Source organism: Pholcus phalangioides, unplaced genomic scaffold (assembly GCF_987345545.1).
Source record: "Pholcus phalangioides strain wild (caught in Gottingen) unplaced genomic scaffold, Ppha-v1.0 ptg000018l_1, whole genome shotgun sequence".
Classification (NCBI taxonomy): domain Eukaryota; kingdom Metazoa; phylum Arthropoda; class Arachnida; order Araneae; family Pholcidae; genus Pholcus; species Pholcus phalangioides.
The window spans coordinates 5,326,395-5,344,243 of record NW_028301611.1 but is presented as its reverse complement, the minus strand read 5'-3'; the positions used below and the strand labels follow the sequence as shown (position 1 = coordinate 5,344,243).

Genomic DNA, 17,849 nt, shown 5'->3' with positions numbered 1-17,849 from the left:
GCACCTCACATCCGCCCCCTCACGCGCCTCACATCCGCTCCCTCAATCCTCTTATCACCCTAGCCAATGCACCGCTCCCAACAACGTAGACTGATTTTTGAGAAACAATTTCATGCAAGCGGTAAACTCCAACTTGGTGTAACTCGTCACATATTTATTTAAACGCGCCGCTGTTGCACTGCAACCACTTCATTTTACTCAACGTTTCGCCTGTTTGAATACTCTCAGTCTCTACACTCCACAGCTAGCATTACCTGTAAGTAAAGTATTTTCCTTTTTGAATCGTCATGTCTTGTGTGTTAGATATCGAAGGTTTTAGATTGAATTCATGTGAATTCATCGTGAAGGAATTAAGTTTTTCCAATTTGGAATCAAGTGAAACTTATCACACCGTTTATAAACCATAATAACAGAATTGATTTTTTTAGAATGAACGGAAGAAAAAATTCTAGAATTGATGAAAATTCGGAATTAATGCAAGAAATAATTTAAGAATTGATGGAAGCCTCCAATAAGTTACCGTGAGTGCGGGGCCCGGTGCAACCGCACACCTCTAAGGGCGGCTCTAGACTTACAGAACCATGAATTCCGTTTGGGACGCATTATAGCCAGATTGCTTTTCAGGCAGAAATTTCGAGTGCTTTGACACGTAGACTGCTCAACACTACTTTTATTGAAAAAAACTTTTTAGTGATTTCAGGGTAATTTTGAGTGCTGATTCTGTGTGTGAATCTGGCATTATTTTTTTTTCAAACGCTGTAATTTTTAACATAAAGTGAAAACTAAATTTCAGTAGTACTGCATAAGCAGCACACAAATCGCATTTAAATCTGCGAGCGGAGTTTACGTCACTAGAAAGCTTGAATCAATGGAATGAATCAATTTAATCATGAAAATTAATCAATACATAAATTGCAAGATAAGTCAATACTGACGATTGATACTTAGGGCCGGACTTGGGCAAGTGTGAAGGTTGGCCGCAACCGGGGCGTTAAATGTTAGGGGCCGCAAAAACGTGATGAAAGAAAATACTTTGATTGCATTTTAATTTAAAAACTTCGTTTTCAACAAAGCGAATGCATTTAAACCTCACTACAACGATACTCAATATAACGGTAAATTACTCTACAACGATATTTTTTCAAGCCTTGTTTGAAAATGCCTATACTCTAATGTTAAACTGTTACCTCTCGACATAACGATATATAATCCGTACATAATCTACAACGACATTTTTTCTTGGTCTGCAGAGTCGTTTTATCGAGGTTTCGCTGTAGCTTAAAATTTTGTCTAAAACCTTTAAAATTCAGACATCGAACCCTATTCCTCTTGCCTAGGGTTTTCACAGAACCCCTTCCTCCAAATCAAGTAAAGGATGGAGGTGGATCTAGTGCTCCGGATGATGGGTTGCTAAATTCTTCTTTTAAAATTTAAAAAATTACACAAGGCATACATAATGCATACTTGCCCGGCCGAAAGAGTATGAAGTTGAGGTCCTGGGTAGGTAATCGGTTCAATTTCCCTGACAGCTCTCCAACCTTTAAATGTCTGGAAGCAGCGGGCAATATCGTTTAAATTTATTGTCGAATAATTTTTTTCTCTGTGACCATGAAATAGTAGTTTGATGTTCATTCTGCCTATGTAAACCTGGCGTGCTCCTGGGTGTTCATGGTTACTCAGGGATTAGGAAACTCCGTTTTCGAGGGCCACAAAATGTTTAAGCCCGTCCTTGATAATAAAATAATGCGTATTTGTAAATCAATAAATGCACATCTTTAAAAACACTCCACTCAATTATCAGATTTCAATATGCAGGCAATGCACGTCATATGAAATTTGTGGTACATTTATGTTCAGAATAAAAGTAAAACAATCATGTATACATTTATATATCGTATAATATATGGAATGAAAATAAGGGAATATATTTAGGATATCAGAATAGATCAATGCAGTAATGATATGCTCTATAATGTTGCATTTTGTCCACTAAAATGAACACAAAATGATATTAAATTAATTCAAGGAGAAGCACTTGCATGATTTTCTGTTATGGGTTTTGAATGTCTTTCATAGGAGGCTTCGGTAGAGTAATCAGCCATCATACGCGAGGCTCGAGCTTGCCTTGATACTTCTGTTCCATTACTTTCATAGCTTGATGAAACCGCCTCTCTTGTCATTAAAATGACTCAGATTGTCTGTGAAATTGGACCAAGTAACTAAGAAGAAAATGCGCCTTTGTGCTCATATTAACAGTCTATTTTTCAAACGTTAGAAAATTTTTAAATTCAAATTACAAATTAATCGTATTTTATTGCAATTCTTCATCGTTCTCTGCTTTGCAATCATTCAAAAAATTCTCAACAACCGATACGAAACATGATCAAACTGAAGATTGACCGGATTGAACGGATATTGATTAATATCCGTCAAAAATGCTGAAAATTTCGTATCTTTAAGAAATTTATGAATTTGAGAACCATCAAAAATCCTTGCTCACAGCTTTTCATTGTTCAGTCCAGGAAACGTTTTACAAATTCATTGGAAGCACTCGCCACTTTATTTATTGAGCACCTTTATCAAATTGCTTCACTATAAGCCGAGTTTTATATGAAGTGTTGGGGGGGGGGTGTATTTTGTCTATGAACCGCTGGCTCTCTGATGATATTTTCTTTGTTGTCCCAGTAAGAGGTTCATCAGCTCAAGATCATGACAAATAACGGATGTCTGATGATGAGAGATACGTAAATTTTGCGCATAAAATTTCGAAATTTCGCAAAAATAAAATTTTCTAAATCAGAGATTTTGCATTTATTCGCAAAAATGAACAAAACTAACGATACATTATTACTTCGCTTCAAAATGAAACCTGAAGGAAAAAAGTACTTAATTAAAAGCTAATATTTCAGTAATTCTTCAATAGTACTTCCCTCTGTGACTAGTAACGGCGTTGTAGGTACATAATACAGTCGACTCTCGGTTTACGGAGTTAATTCGTTCCTGAGGTAGGTTGGCAAACCGAAACACATTTAGGAATTAATGTAAAAATAGATTCATTCGTTTCTAAGACCCCGAAGATTCCTACAGTGTCAATTTTTACACGCTCAAGTGAATAACTCGAAACCTATTGAAATAATCATACTGACACTAAAAACACTTTTTTCCAGAGAAAATCCAGACTTTACGAGAAAACGGGCATATATGCTATACATGGGCAGAGCTGTCTACCCATGTCTAGTCTGATTAATTTCATCTATTAATGTCAATGTCAAAGCTCTCGAAATTTCTGCCTGCAAAGCAATCTGGCTACAATGCGTTCCAAACCGAATTCATGGTTTTATAAGTCACTTGCTGCCAAACTTCATTAATAAGTTCTATGAGCAATGTGGGCATTAAAATGATGTTTCTAGAAATCAGATAGTAGTAATTACATATGTATCAGAGGTTATTGCAAAACGTGTTTCAAAAATTTCTTTGATGAAAACCGTCCCAAAATTTTAAATGACAAGCTGATCTATGAGCTGGATAAAAGGTGTCGAATTCGGAGGAATGCATTTGAAAAAATCGAAATGCGGCCGTAGACACTTCAATTTCTCCATTATCATTTCGAATTTAGTCAAATATTTTCCTGCTTGCGTGTTCGTAAACCGAATCAATTTTTGTTGTTGGTAAACCGAATTGACGTAAACCGAGACGTTCGTAAACCGAAGGTTGACTGTGTCAGCATTCTTGCTATTAGCGGGACTACGAAGACTTTGAATTACTGTCTTTGCATAGTAGGTAATAGAATTTCATTATATTTAACATGCGCATGGCCATCAACAGAAGTATTTTAGATGACTACTGAAAGTAGTATGATTGTATTTATCAATGACTTCATACCATGTCATAACGTTGCAAAAAATATTATCTTGGAGAAGCTTTCCAAAGTACAAAATTTGGGTGCAATGTTGATGTAAGTGTTGTCACGGCTTCAGATAGGCCCAGCATAAAACCACTGTATATGCTGCAGAGTTTAATTTGTCGCGTCGAATATCGTGTAAAATAAATGTATTTAAACTCTTCTGCTGCTGTCAAACTTTTTTCTGTCTTTTCGAAAAAAATGGCTCTGACTTTTGCGTTCATGAGAAAATTAACTTGATGCGCAAAACGTGCGCGAATGGATATATAGTTTGGTCCTTCTATAAATAGTCAATAACATCCATAATTTTCGGACAGAACTCAGAAACGGAAGGCAACTGAACTCTTAATTCACGAGTTAGAATTCAAAGGCATTTTGCTCAGCAAAATCACGACCTATTTTCGCTTAAAATTGTAAATCTTCGAAATTTTGAGGAAAAGTTATAAAAATCAAAATTTTCGTATTTATTCATCTACATCGGCTAATTTCACTTTTATCGCATTTATTCCGTAAATATGAAAATTACGCTTCCTTAATGATGCTATGAATGCAATAATATTGAGAATAAGTTACGAAAATAAATGAAAAAACACAAAAGTAAAAATCTGCCGCAAAAAATAGTGATTACAGACTGCATTGGAATGTTGAGAATATGTACTATCTCAAAACTAGAGTCATTTCGTCAAAACCAACACCAGTTTTGGAATCAGCAGACCACTAAAACCTAAAACCTTTACAATAAAACCGTTGAAGTTTCTTTGGTAAACCGATTTTTTTTTTTTTAAAACCGAAAAGCTTTTCGGTTTCTTTGGTAAACCGATTTTTTTTTTTTAAAACACAACCTTTACAATAAAACCGTTGAAGTTTCTTTGGTAAACCGATTTTTTTTTTTTAAAACCGAAAAGCTTTTCGGTTTCTTTGGTAAACCGATTTTTTTTTTTTAAAACCGAAAAGCTTTTCGGTTTTAAAAAAAAAAAATCGGTTTACCAAAGAAACTTCAACGGTTTTATTGTAAAGGTTGTGTTTTAAAAAAAAAAAATCGGTTTACCAAAGAAACTTCAACGGTTTTATTGTAAAGGTTGTGTTTTAAAAAAAAAAAATCGGTTTACCAAAGAAACCGAAAAGCTTTTCGGTTTTAAAAAAAAAAAAATCGGTTTACCAAAGAAACTTCAACGGTTTTATTGTAAAGGTTGTGTTTTAAAAAAAAAAAATCGGTTTACCAAAGAAACCGAAAAGCTTTTCGGTTTTAAAAAAAAAAAAATCGGTTTACCAAAGAAACTTCAACGGTTTTATTGTAAAGGTTTTAGGTTTTAGTGGTCTGCTGATTCCAAAACTGGTGTTGGTTTTGACGAAATGACTCTAGTTTTGAGATAGTACATATTCTCAACATTCCAATGCAGTCTGTAATCACTATTTTTTGCGGCAGATTTTTACTTTTGTGTTTTTTCATTTATTTTCGTAACTTATTCTCAATATTATTGCATTCATAGCATCATTAAGGAAGCGTAATTTTCATATTTACGGAATAAATGCGATAAAAGTGAAATTTCGAAGATTTACAATTTTAAGCGAAAATAGGTCGTGATTTTGCTGAGCAAAATGCCTTTGAATTCTAACTCGTGAATTAAGAGTTCAGTTGCCTTCCGTTTCTGAGTTCTGTCCGAAAATTATGGATGTTATTGACTATTTATAGAAGGACCAAACTATATATCCATTCGCGCACGTTTTGCGCATCAAGTTAATTTTCTCATGAACGCAAAAGTCAGAGCCATTTTTTTCGAAAAGACAGAAAAAAGTTTGACAGCAGCAGAAGAGTTTAAATACATTTATTTTACACGATATTCGACGCGACAAATTAAACTCTGCAGCATATACAGTGGTTTTATGCTGGGCCTATCTGAAGCCGTGACAACACTTACATCAACATTGCACCCAAATTTTGTACTTTGGAAAGCTTCTCCAAGATAATATTTTTTGCAACGTTATGACATGGTATGAAGTCATTGATAAATACAATCATACTACTTTCAGTAGTCATCTAAAATACTTCTGTTGATGGCCATGCGCATGTTAAATATAATGAAATTCTATTACCTACTATGCAAAGACAGTAATTCAAAGTCTTCGTAGTCCCGCTAATAGCAAGAATGCTGACACAGTCAACCTTCGGTTTACGAACGTCTCGGTTTACGTCAATTCGGTTTACCAACAACAAAAATTGATTCGGTTTACGAACACGCAAGCAGGAAAATATTTGACTAAATTCGAAATGATAATGGAGAAATTGAAGTGTCTACGGCCGCATTTCGATTTTTTCAAATGCATTCCTCCGAATTCGACACCTTTTATCCAGCTCATAGATCAGCTTGTCATTTAAAATTTTGGGACGGTTTTCATCAAAGAAATTTTTGAAACACGTTTTGCAATAACCTCTGATACATATGTAATTACTACTATCTGATTTCTAGAAACATCATTTTAATGCCCACATTGCTCATAGAACTTATTAATGAAGTTTGGCAGCAAGTGACTTATAAAACCATGAATTCGGTTTGGAACGCATTGTAGCCAGATTGCTTTGCAGGCAGAAATTTCGAGAGCTTTGACATTGACATTAATAGATGAAATTAATCAGACTAGACATGGGTAGACAGCTCTGCCCATGTATAGCATATATGCCCGTTTTCTCGTAAAGTCTGGATTTTCTCTGGAAAAAAGTGTTTTTAGTGTCAGTATGATTATTTCAATAGGTTTCGAGTTATTCACTTGAGCGTGTAAAAATTGACACTGTAGGAATCTTCGGGGTCTTAGAAACGAATGAATCTATTTTTACATTAATTCCTAAATGTGTTTCGGTTTGCCAACCTACCTCAGGAACGAATTAACTCCGTAAACCGAGAGTCGACTGTATTATGTACCTACAACGCCGTTACTAGTCACAGAGGGAAGTACTATTGAAGAATTACTGAAATATTAGCTTTTAATTAAGTACTTTTTTCCTTCAGGTTTCATTTTGAAGCGAAGTAATAATGTATCGTTAGTTTTGTTCATTTTTGCGAATAAATGCAAAATCTCTGATTTAGAAAATTTTATTTTTGCGAAATTTCGAAATTTTATGCGCAAAATTTACGTATCTCTCATCATCAGACATCCGTTATTTGTCATGATCTTGAGCTGATGAACCTCTTACTGGGACAACAAAGAAAATATCATCAGAGAGCCAGCGGTTCATAGACAAAATACACCCCCCCCCCCAACACTTCATATAAAACTCGGCTTATAGTGAAGCAATTTGATAAAGGTGCTCAATAAATAAAGTGGCGAGTGCTTCCAATGAATTTGTAAAACGTTTCCTGGACTGAACAATGAAAAGCTGTGAGCAAGGATTTTTGATGGTTCTCAAATTCATAAATTTCTTAAAGATACGAAATTTTCAGCATTTTTGACGGATATTAATCAATATCCGTTCAATCCGGTCAATCTTCAGTTTGATCATGTTTCGTATCGGTTGTTGAGAATTTTTTGAATGATTGCAAAGCAGAGAACGATGAAGAATTGCAATAAAATACGATTAATTTGTAATTTGAATTTAAAAATTTTCTAACGTTTGAAAAATAGACTGTTAATATGAGCACAAAGGCGCATTTTCTTCTTAGTTACTTGGTCCAATTTCACAGACAATCTGAGTCATTTTAATGACAAGAGAGGCGGTTTCATCAAGCTATGAAAGTAATGGAACAGAAGTATCAAGGCAAGCTCGAGCCTCGCGTATGATGGCTGATTACTCTACCGAAGCCTCCTATGAAAGACATTCAAAACCCATAACAGAAAATCATGCAAGTGCTTCTCCTTGAATTAATTTAATATCATTTTGTGTTCATTTTAGTGGACAAAATGCAACATTATAGAGCATATCATTACTGCATTGATCTATTCTGATATCCTAAATATATTCCCTTATTTTCATTCCATATATTATACGATATATAAATGTATACATGATTGTTTTACTTTTATTCTGAACATAAATGTACCACAAATTTCATATGACGTGCATTGCCTGCATATTGAAATCTGATAATTGAGTGGAGTGTTTTTAAAGATGTGCATTTATTGATTTACAAATACGCATTATTTTATTATCAAGGACGGGCTTAAACATTTTGTGGCCCTCGAAAACGGAGTTTCCTAATCCCTGAGTAACCATGAACACCCAGGAGCACGCCAGGTTTACATAGGCAGAATGAACATCAAACTACTATTTCATGGTCACAGAGAAAAAAATTATTCGACAATAAATTTAAACGATATTGCCCGCTGCTTCCAGACATTTAAAGGTTGGAGAGCTGTCAGGGAAATTGAACCGATTACCTACCCAGGACCTCAACTTCATACTCTTTCGGCCGGGCAAGTATGCATTATGTATGCCTTGTGTAATTTTTTAAATTTTAAAAGAAGAATTTAGCAACCCATCATCCGGAGCACTAGATCCACCTCCATCCTTTACTTGATTTGGAGGAAGGGGTTCTGTGAAAACCCTAGGCAAGAGGAATAGGGTTCGATGTCTGAATTTTAAAGGTTTTAGACAAAATTTTAAGCTACAGCGAAACCTCGATAAAACGACTCTGCAGACCAAGAAAAAATGTCGTTGTAGATTATGTACGGATTATATATCGTTATGTCGAGAGGTAACAGTTTAACATTAGAGTATAGGCATTTTCAAACAAGGCTTGAAAAAATATCGTTGTAGAGTAATTTACCGTTATATTGAGTATCGTTGTAGTGAGGTTTAAATGCATTCGCTTTGTTGAAAACGAAGTTTTTAAATTAAAATGCAATCAAAGTATTTTCTTTCATCACGTTTTTGCGGCCCCTAACATTTAACGCCCCGGTTGCGGCCAACCTTCACACTTGCCCAAGTCCGGCCCTAAGTATCAATCGTCAGTATTGACTTATCTTGCAATTTATGTATTGATTAATTTTCATGATTAAATTGATTCATTCCATTGATTCAAGCTTTCTAGTGACGTAAACTCCGCTCGCAGATTTAAATGCGATTTGTGTGCTGCTTATGCAGTACTACTGAAATTTAGTTTTCACTTTATGTTAAAAATTACAGCGTTTGAAAAAAAAATAATGCCAGATTCACACACAGAATCAGCACTCAAAATTACCCTGAAATCACTAAAAAGTTTTTTTCAATAAAAGTAGTGTTGAGCAGTCTACGTGTCAAAGCACTCGAAATTTCTGCCTGAAAAGCAATCTGGCTATAATGCGTCCCAAACGGAATTCATGGTTCTGTAAGTCTAGAGCCGCCCTTAGAGGTGTGCGGTTGCACCGGGCCCCGCACTCACGGTAACTTATTGGAGGCTTCCATCAATTCTTAAATTATTTCTTGCATTAATTCCGAATTTTCATCAATTCTAGAATTTTTTCTTCCGTTCATTCTAAAAAAATCAATTCTGTTATTATGGTTTATAAACGGTGTGATAAGTTTCACTTGATTCCAAATTGGAAAAACTTAATTCCTTCACGATGAATTCACATGAATTCAATCTAAAACCTTCGATATCTAACACACAAGACATGACGATTCAAAAAGGAAAATACTTTACTTACAGGTAATGCTAGCTGTGGAGTGTAGAGACTGAGAGTATTCAAACAGGCGAAACGTTGAGTAAAATGAAGTGGTTGCAGTGCAACAGCGGCGCGTTTAAATAAATATGTGACGAGTTACACCAAGTTGGAGTTTACCGCTTGCATGAAATTGTTTCTCAAAAATCAGTCTACGTTGTTGGGAGCGGTGCATTGGCTAGGGTGATAAGAGGATTGAGGGAGCGGATGTGAGGCGCGTGAGGGGGCGGATGTGAGGTGCGTGAGGGGGCGGATGTGAGGTGTGTGAGGGAGCGGATGTGAGGCGCGTGAGGGGGCGGATGTGAGGTGCGTGAGGGGGCGGATGTGAGGTGTGTGAGGGAGCCGGCTGTGAGGCGCGCGCCTCCGCGCCTCCCCCTGTGTTTGAACTGTCCTTTTTATACTACTCTCGGGATCCAGTTGCGATATCACCAATTACAGCGAAAAAATTATCAAAGGCATGTAAAGTTGTGAATCAGAGCCAGAAAAAAATTGTGAAAGGCAAGAAAAGTTACCAATTTACATCAAAACATTGTCAAAGACAAGCATAGGCCCCGGAACCTGGGGGGGGGGGGGCTGAGGCTTTTTTTCAGCCCCTCCCCAATAACTTTTTTCAGAGGAGCTGAGCCGCCCCACCCCAAATAATTAATGAATATACATAAATCCCCCTACTACATACTATGAGCTGGAGTCCCATATGTACGGGACGACTGGAAACTTTCAGTTTCCCCCCCCCCCCCAATGATTTCTTCATGTCGGCGCCTCTGAAGGCAAGTGAAAATGATAATTGAAGATAAAAACATTGTCAAAGGCAAGTGAAGATGTAAATTACAGCCAAAACATTGTCAAAGGCAAGTGAAGATGTAAATTACAGCCAAAACATTGTCAAAGGCAAGTAAACTTGTCAATTACTGCCGAAAAAATTGTCAAAAGCAAGTAAGGTTGTAAACTGGAGGGGAAAGAATTGTCAAACGAAAATAAAGTGGTGAATTACACCCGAAAAACATTGTCAAAGGCAAATAAAAATGCCAATCGCAGCCACAAAAAAAAAAAAAAAAAAAAAAAAAAAAAAAGTCAAATGTAAGTAAAGTGGTAGATTACAGCCGAAAATACCGTCAAAGGAAAATAAAGTTGCGAATTAAAGCCAAAAAACATTGTCAAAGGTCACCTCATATAGGACTTTTTCTGTTCTTTCCAAATATGTGCTTAGTTTGAGAATGTAGGTCTTTCAGAAACTTTTTTCATAAATTCGGGTTTTTTCAGATTTGACGCATTTTCCCCCACCCCCATAATCGATTATCCACCATTACTCAAAAACGGTTCGAGATAGGACAGGGTTGGTGGGGGTGTTCCTTATTCCTCTTGGGCTCTTCTCTATCACCCTATTTCGCTTTGGAGAACATGTCACTTTCACCCCGTATAACATAGGATTCTATAATTTGGCTCACGTTCGGCGATGAGGTGGAGCAAGAGTGGTTTGAGAAACTGATCTGAATATTTAGCATCCATCACACATTATTGCTGATACGTTTTGTACTACTCAGCTGAGCTGAGCTCGCCAGTGTCTCAGAGACCGTGCCCGAGTGGCACCGTGGTAAGATGCTCGTCTTCCACTATGAAGGTTACCATCAAGCTCTAGGGGTTCGAATCCGGGCGTAGAACGTTAGATGCAAGTTCTTTACCTGCCGAACCTGGGGCGACCACCGATGGATGGAGCCTTCACTTTCCAACCAATTCCTCAGGTTGGAAATTGCCGTATGGCGGTATATATGACCGGAGTTGGTGTGCGGTAAAGCAGCAGTGTCTCAGACTGATCACATTTTATATCGTGGTGTGGTTCCACTACAAATATCAATTCATACACACACACACACACACACTTGATTTTTATAACCACCACATTCAAATATTCAAGTTTTTTGGTGCTCTGATATCTTGATGTTAAGCACTTGCTGTCATTTCTGTTCTGTGCTTCCATGTGCCATGTATGCATGTTTTCTTTCAGGTGGCAAAGGAGCAGAAGTGAGTGATTGGCAACCGAGATCCCACGGGTCCATCTGCGGATGGATTGGTGGGGACGGAGTGCGGTGTTGGCATGGACGGGCGCGGGCTGCCGGAGGGGGACGGACGTTTGGTTCCGTTCTGTTGCTCCTTTGAGCGATGAGTGGCGGACGGGGGTGTTCTCTCGTGGACTAGGGGAGCCGAGTGCCTCGGAATGTTTTTGCTGGGTCGGAGATCTGGCGGGCGGTCCACCTGTACTCCTTCTTGACCATCGGAGGTTTCCCGGAGCTTCCCGGAGTGTGGCTGCTTGGGATGGAGTGGGGTCCCGGCGGGACGGACCCGGTAGCTTGCGAGTCGGGGGATGTTCGCCGGGCCCGGATGTCAGGAGAGTTCTTCCAGCATGGCCCAGCCGCAAGGTAATCCGCTTATATCCCGCAAGGGACAGAGCGGGGGCCATGTTTGGTGTTATGGTGCTCTGATATGAACACCCCCATGTACTTCAAATGTATGTTATGTCCGTATAAGGCTAGACTACTATACACCAAACACATCTCTAGCCATACCGCTATAATGCAATTTACTGCCATTAATGAGATGGGTTGGAAAGTAAAGCGCTGTCTATCGGTGGTCGCCTCAAGTTCGTTAAGGGAAAATATCTTATCCATATTCTCTCTCTCGGGTTTGAACCAGAGACCGTGACAGCAACCTTCATGGTGGTAGACGAGCATTTTGCCACCACGCCACTCTGAGGCATTTCATCTCTGCCGCTATCGGGACAACCCGGGTATCCTCGAATGCCGGTCGAGTGCTCTACCAACTAAGCTATAGTGACAGATCATACCACCATTCAATTGCTCCACGTCGCACAGGCTCAAGACTCTTAATAATTGATTACTTATTCAATGCTATATGATTATTTAATTAGTTTCTCACACGTGATTGTCGCTCTCCACAGCGATTTTGCGGTGAGTGCAACAAACCTTTTTGCCCGCCTTGCTTCGAAGGTGATGCCAAAGTGACGAAGCTAAACAAGAAACAAAATAAATGCAAAGATTGCCGCGGCCACAAGTAGAAAAAGACGACAATATTTCATTATTTTTCTTTTATTCTATTTTGTATGAATAATTGCTAAGTCAATGTTTTATAAAAGAAAAGGAGGCCGAAAAGTCATTCGAAAATGGCCAAAGTTTTTTTACATACTCATGAATTTGTTCATCTACGAATAAATATTTTGAACTTTTGTTACAACATTGTATTATTTTCTTAATCTTCTTTAATGAAGATGAAACTCAAAGAAAAGGAAATGCTCAAAAGCATACAGGGTGTGCTTTTGAGCATTTTGTGAAACTGAAACTATACCTCTACGACGGATAACTTGAGAACCCACTAAGTGCTCTAAAACTGAGCCACATGTCACTCAAGGGGTCTCTAAATGTGCCACGGACCACTTAAGTGTTCTGGAGCTGTGTCGCGGGGTCACTTATAAGTGATCTGTGAATATGCCACCGGTCTACTTGAGTGATCTGAATATGTGCCATGAGCCGCTTAAAGGCTCTGGAATTGTGCCACAGATCACTTAAGCGATCTGTAAATGTGCCAATTAGGTCATTTTTACAAAATTAGGTTTCGGGGGCAAGCCACATCAGATAACTCCCAGGGGCCACATTTGGTCTGTGGGCCAAGGGTTTATCATAGCTTAGAGGGTGGGTCGCAATGAATTTCTTAGAAAGAAATTTTGAGTTTTTCAAATAGCATTGAAATTAACAGAAAAATTTATTTGATAATATTAATTTTTTTTAAATATGGTTTTGTGAATCGGGTGCTGGACCAGAGGGGGAACAATTTTCACCGTTTAATCTCAGCTTCAACATTACAAGAGAGTGCCAAAATGCTTGCTTGACACAGCTGACCAAGCCTTTAGTTGAGGTCCCGGGTCTACGATGGTCGTAAAGTGGCCTTGATGTACCAATGCGTAGGAGCAGAAAAAAGAAAGAATCTCTGCCCGTGCGGGTGGTGGCCCCGATGACGTTTCTCAGCTCAACAAATTCTTTTTTACCTTCCAACTCGGATTTGGTACCCTTTCCCAGAGAGGTGACCCAGGTGGCTGCACAGGTCGCACGGCCTCTCTGGGTGTTGAAAGGATTCAGTCTAGTTTCCTATAATTTTTTTTTTTCATACTATAAATTCTTTATCGAGGGACCAGTGAAAAACTTGCCCTCTAAGGCCCCAACAAAGATCCCAGCCCAGCGACCCCTGCTGCAGGACGTGGGTGCGATAAATGAATCCAGTCTTCCCGACTATGCCAGTACGTCCTATAGATATTGTATCTAGGAAGTAACAATTTTAAGGGAATTAAAATAAATTTAATACTTTAAGACATTCATTTTTAAAAATATTGTTGGTGCTGCTACCTACTTTCAAAATCAGAAGTGCCTTATGTGGTGATGACGACGCTCAGGTATAAAAAACTAAATTCTTCATTCAGCTTTGCTCCTTATAACAAAGCTCATAAACTGACCTGAAAGATCAAAATTCCAGTTCAGTAATTTTTTCAAGACCCAAGGAGACATCCAAAACAAAGGACCTCCACACAGACGACATTTAAGATCGTAAAAAGTGAATTTTTCCACACTACACTTTATAGTAATGTGCTGCCATCTAATATCAAATTTAAAAGTGACTCATGTGGTGATGAAGAAGTTTAAAGGAAAAAAACTATATTCTTTATTCCGCTGAGTTCCTTATAAACAAAGCTCATAAACTGAACTGGAAATTTAAACTGAAAGTTCGGTTATTTTATTTGAGCATAAGGAGGCGTCCAATACAAAGAGCCTCTTAATGAGCAGACGACAGACGCTTTGTTCTGTTCCCTACAAGCTAAGCTCACAAACAGAACTGGCCGTTCAAACTTCCAGTTCAGTAATTTGTTCAGGACACAAGGAGACATTCAAAACAAGGAACCTTAAGAGAAGCAGACGACAGAGATTCTGAGGCTTGATTTATATACTGATGGTGCTGCCATCTAATCCCGAAATTTCAGGCAACTCATGCGATGATGAAAAAATAGAGGGAGAGAGTTCTTTGTTATTTTTTAGCATAAAATTTTTTTATGAGACGGAAATTTCGGTAACAAAATTCGTACATTTGCTATAATCGATTTTTTTATGTAGAAAAAAATAATTATTTCTTTGCACACAAAAAATTCGGGACAATATGTATATACACTGCTGGCCACCGTAAATGCAACACCCTGAAGGAAGCATGCAAATAATATGAAATTCACAACATGCATTAGCGGAGGTAAGATATGCAAATGATTAGAATTTCAGCGCAGATGCACATCACGCGCGCCTGTGGCGCCACTTCAAAGCGCTATTTAAGGCTTGGAGATTTCGACGATTTGAAGTACGGCAATTGTGCTTTTCTTGTGGTTTTTTCAAAAAAACGATCAATTATGCCTCGTAGAAAACAGCGATCATCTTTTGATCAAGTATCCGAGTTCGACAGAGGAAGGATAGTGGCCTACCGAGATTGTGGATTATCTTTCAGGGAAATCGGTAGTCGTGTTGGACGAAACCAAACAACTGTAATGCGGATATGTGATCGTTGGATGCAGGAGGGTACGACGGACCGACGTGTTCGATCGCATCCACCTCAGTGCACCACTTCACGTGATGACAGGCGTATGGCAGTGACGGATCGCTCAGCCACATCACGAACCATAGCACAGCACATTCAGTCTGTACCGCATCATCCAATGTCTGCGCGTACCATTCGACTCCGTTTACAGCAGAGTGGTCTGTCCGCAAGACGTCCATTGCTTCGTCTACCCTTGACGCAGAACCACAGACGTCTCCGCCGCCAATGGTGCGATGAAAGAAGGATGTGGACGGCGCAATGGAATGAAATTGTCTTTACTGACGAGTCACGCTTCTGTCTGCAACACCACGATGGTCGGATTCGAGTCTGGAGACACCGTGGAGAGAGGATGCTGAACAGCTGCGTTATGCACCGCCACACTGGTCCTGCACCGGGTATTATGGTATGGGGCGTTATTGGATATCACTCTCGCACTCCTCTAGTACGCATTGCCGGTACTTTAAAAAGCCAGCGCTACATCTCCGAGGTGTTGGAGCCAGTTGTCCTTCCTTACCTTCAGGGCTTGCCCACAGCCATATTTCAACAGGATAATGCGCGACCACACGTGGCACGCATTGTCCAAAGGTTCTTCGTCAATCGCCAGATTGAATTGCTTCCCTGGCCAGCTCGCTCTCCGGATCTTTCGCCGATAGAAAACATGTGGTCCATGGTTGCTCAACGATTGACCCAGATTACATCCCCAGCTGCCACACCAGATCAACTTTGGCAACGCGTGGAAGCTGCTTGGTCTGCTGTACCCCAAGAACACATCCAAAGTCTCTTTGAATCAATGCCGAGGCGTGTGGCAGCGGTGATCTCCAACAATGGCGGCTGCTGATTTTGGCAGGAACCACACTTCACAGAAGTCTATAAATTTAATCATTTGATGCTTGGTCAACATGTTATCTACAAAATAAATATTGTTGCGATATCTCTTGTCTTTCTTGGTGTTCAATTTGGGTGGCCAGCAGTGTATATTCGGGACAATATATTTCTCTTGAGGCCCCCGAGCCGTGCCCGGGTGGACCCATGGCTTAAGACGGCCCTGCCCTGGTAACCAAGTATCCAGTTGCGGCCCTGCCAATAGGTATATTTCTGATGAATCACCGTTATATATCTCGAGTATTTCTCTTTTAGATGCATTCTCAAGTTTGTAATTTACACCTGGTAGCATTTATTTTACTTCTATAGATCAAACTACACAGTTGATCCACTAATGACCCAAAAAAATCATGTCCTTATTCTATAGAACTCGGTTTACTGAAAGGGCCCATCTGGGCACTTATGGCACCAGGGTGTCAAGTGACAATCAGATCTTGTTCCGATTTTCAAGAGTAAATATGCAAATAAGTACAAACCTTTTGATATTTTTTTGTGGTGCCCCTTTAGTACTGATGCCCTAAGTATGTGCTTAATGGCTAATCCGGCCCTGTATAGGGCAGTGTCAAAGACTAGAAAAACGTGGAAAACTGCTCTGAGCTTTTGAGCCCCAAAAAAACCCAAGATAAAACACAAAAGGGGTTCTGGAAGTCTTTTCTTAAAGGTGAGTGAAATGAAAACCCCGTAATCTTAGGTCACTAGCGCTCTGAAATGAAGAAAATTAGAGACGAAATTACAGTCATCCGTATTTGTACGATGATATATTGTACTATACATATTATATTGATAATGCATAATTTTGCGTTGAAATGTGACCTGTGGTTTCCAACTTTGAGGTATGAATGCGAGGGCCAATCTTGCTGTTAAAAAGCCTCGCCACAGAGAGCAACAAGCCTGCAATGACACAATTATACAATCATTACACTTCACTCACAGTTAGAAAAATTGATAGCAGGACACAAGCTTCACGGTAGGTTCACTACACGTACACATACATTCCAACATGTACCAATTCTTTAGAAGCTCCGCAGCGGAATGTAGACGAGGTGCATGTGTAGTTTAATACAGTGAAATCTGTGTAAAACAGAAGGTCAAAAGACTGAAATTATTTTTCGTTTCAGACAGGGTTTCCGTCTTATAGAGGTGCACATAAACATAACATAAACATTCGGGAGGTGACTATCTTTGAGAAAATGTGATACAATAATTTATATTCTATAACTTCGCTCACCCTTTTTGCCAGAAGAGTGGCCTCAGCTCTATATGTGTCATTCCATCAGTTTCTCAAGGGTTACTGCACACAAGCAAATAAGAACAAAAAAAAGAAAAGTAAAACTTGGTCGATAGTCTTCTGCTGATTTTTCATAAATGAGTATGAAGAGTTGGAACTGGGGCCAAATTTTAGGTGGGAACAAAAACTGCTATAAAATCATTGAATTTGGGGGGGGGGGGAAATGACGAAATTGTTTTCCGCCTCCTCACAAAAGTCCTAGTCACAGGACATCCTGGAGCATATGCAAAAGCAAACCACACAAACTACTACTACTTACCCACATATATACATGCACCTTTCTCTACCGAATTTCTAATGAGTCAGTGCAAGCTGGAATATATGTTCTGTGCATGCATGGTCTGTTTAACATATTTGTTATTAGAGAAGCGCTTGTTCTGCGTTCTAGCTGGTGCTACCATCTGTCTTCTGTAGTGAGGATTGTGAATGCTTGAATTTTTCATGTTATGTAAGTATCGTGTTGAAGGTCTGCCTGATCTCTGCAGAGACTGGCTTGCATTCGCAAAG

General features: G+C 38.9%; 1 protein-coding gene across 1 annotated transcript in view; it reads left to right on the top strand.

Moving 5' to 3' along the window:
* Positions 1-17,849, top strand: part of LOC149071613 (uncharacterized) — a 32,603-nt gene that overhangs the window by 12,862 nt on the left and 1,892 nt on the right. The window lies entirely within an intron of this gene.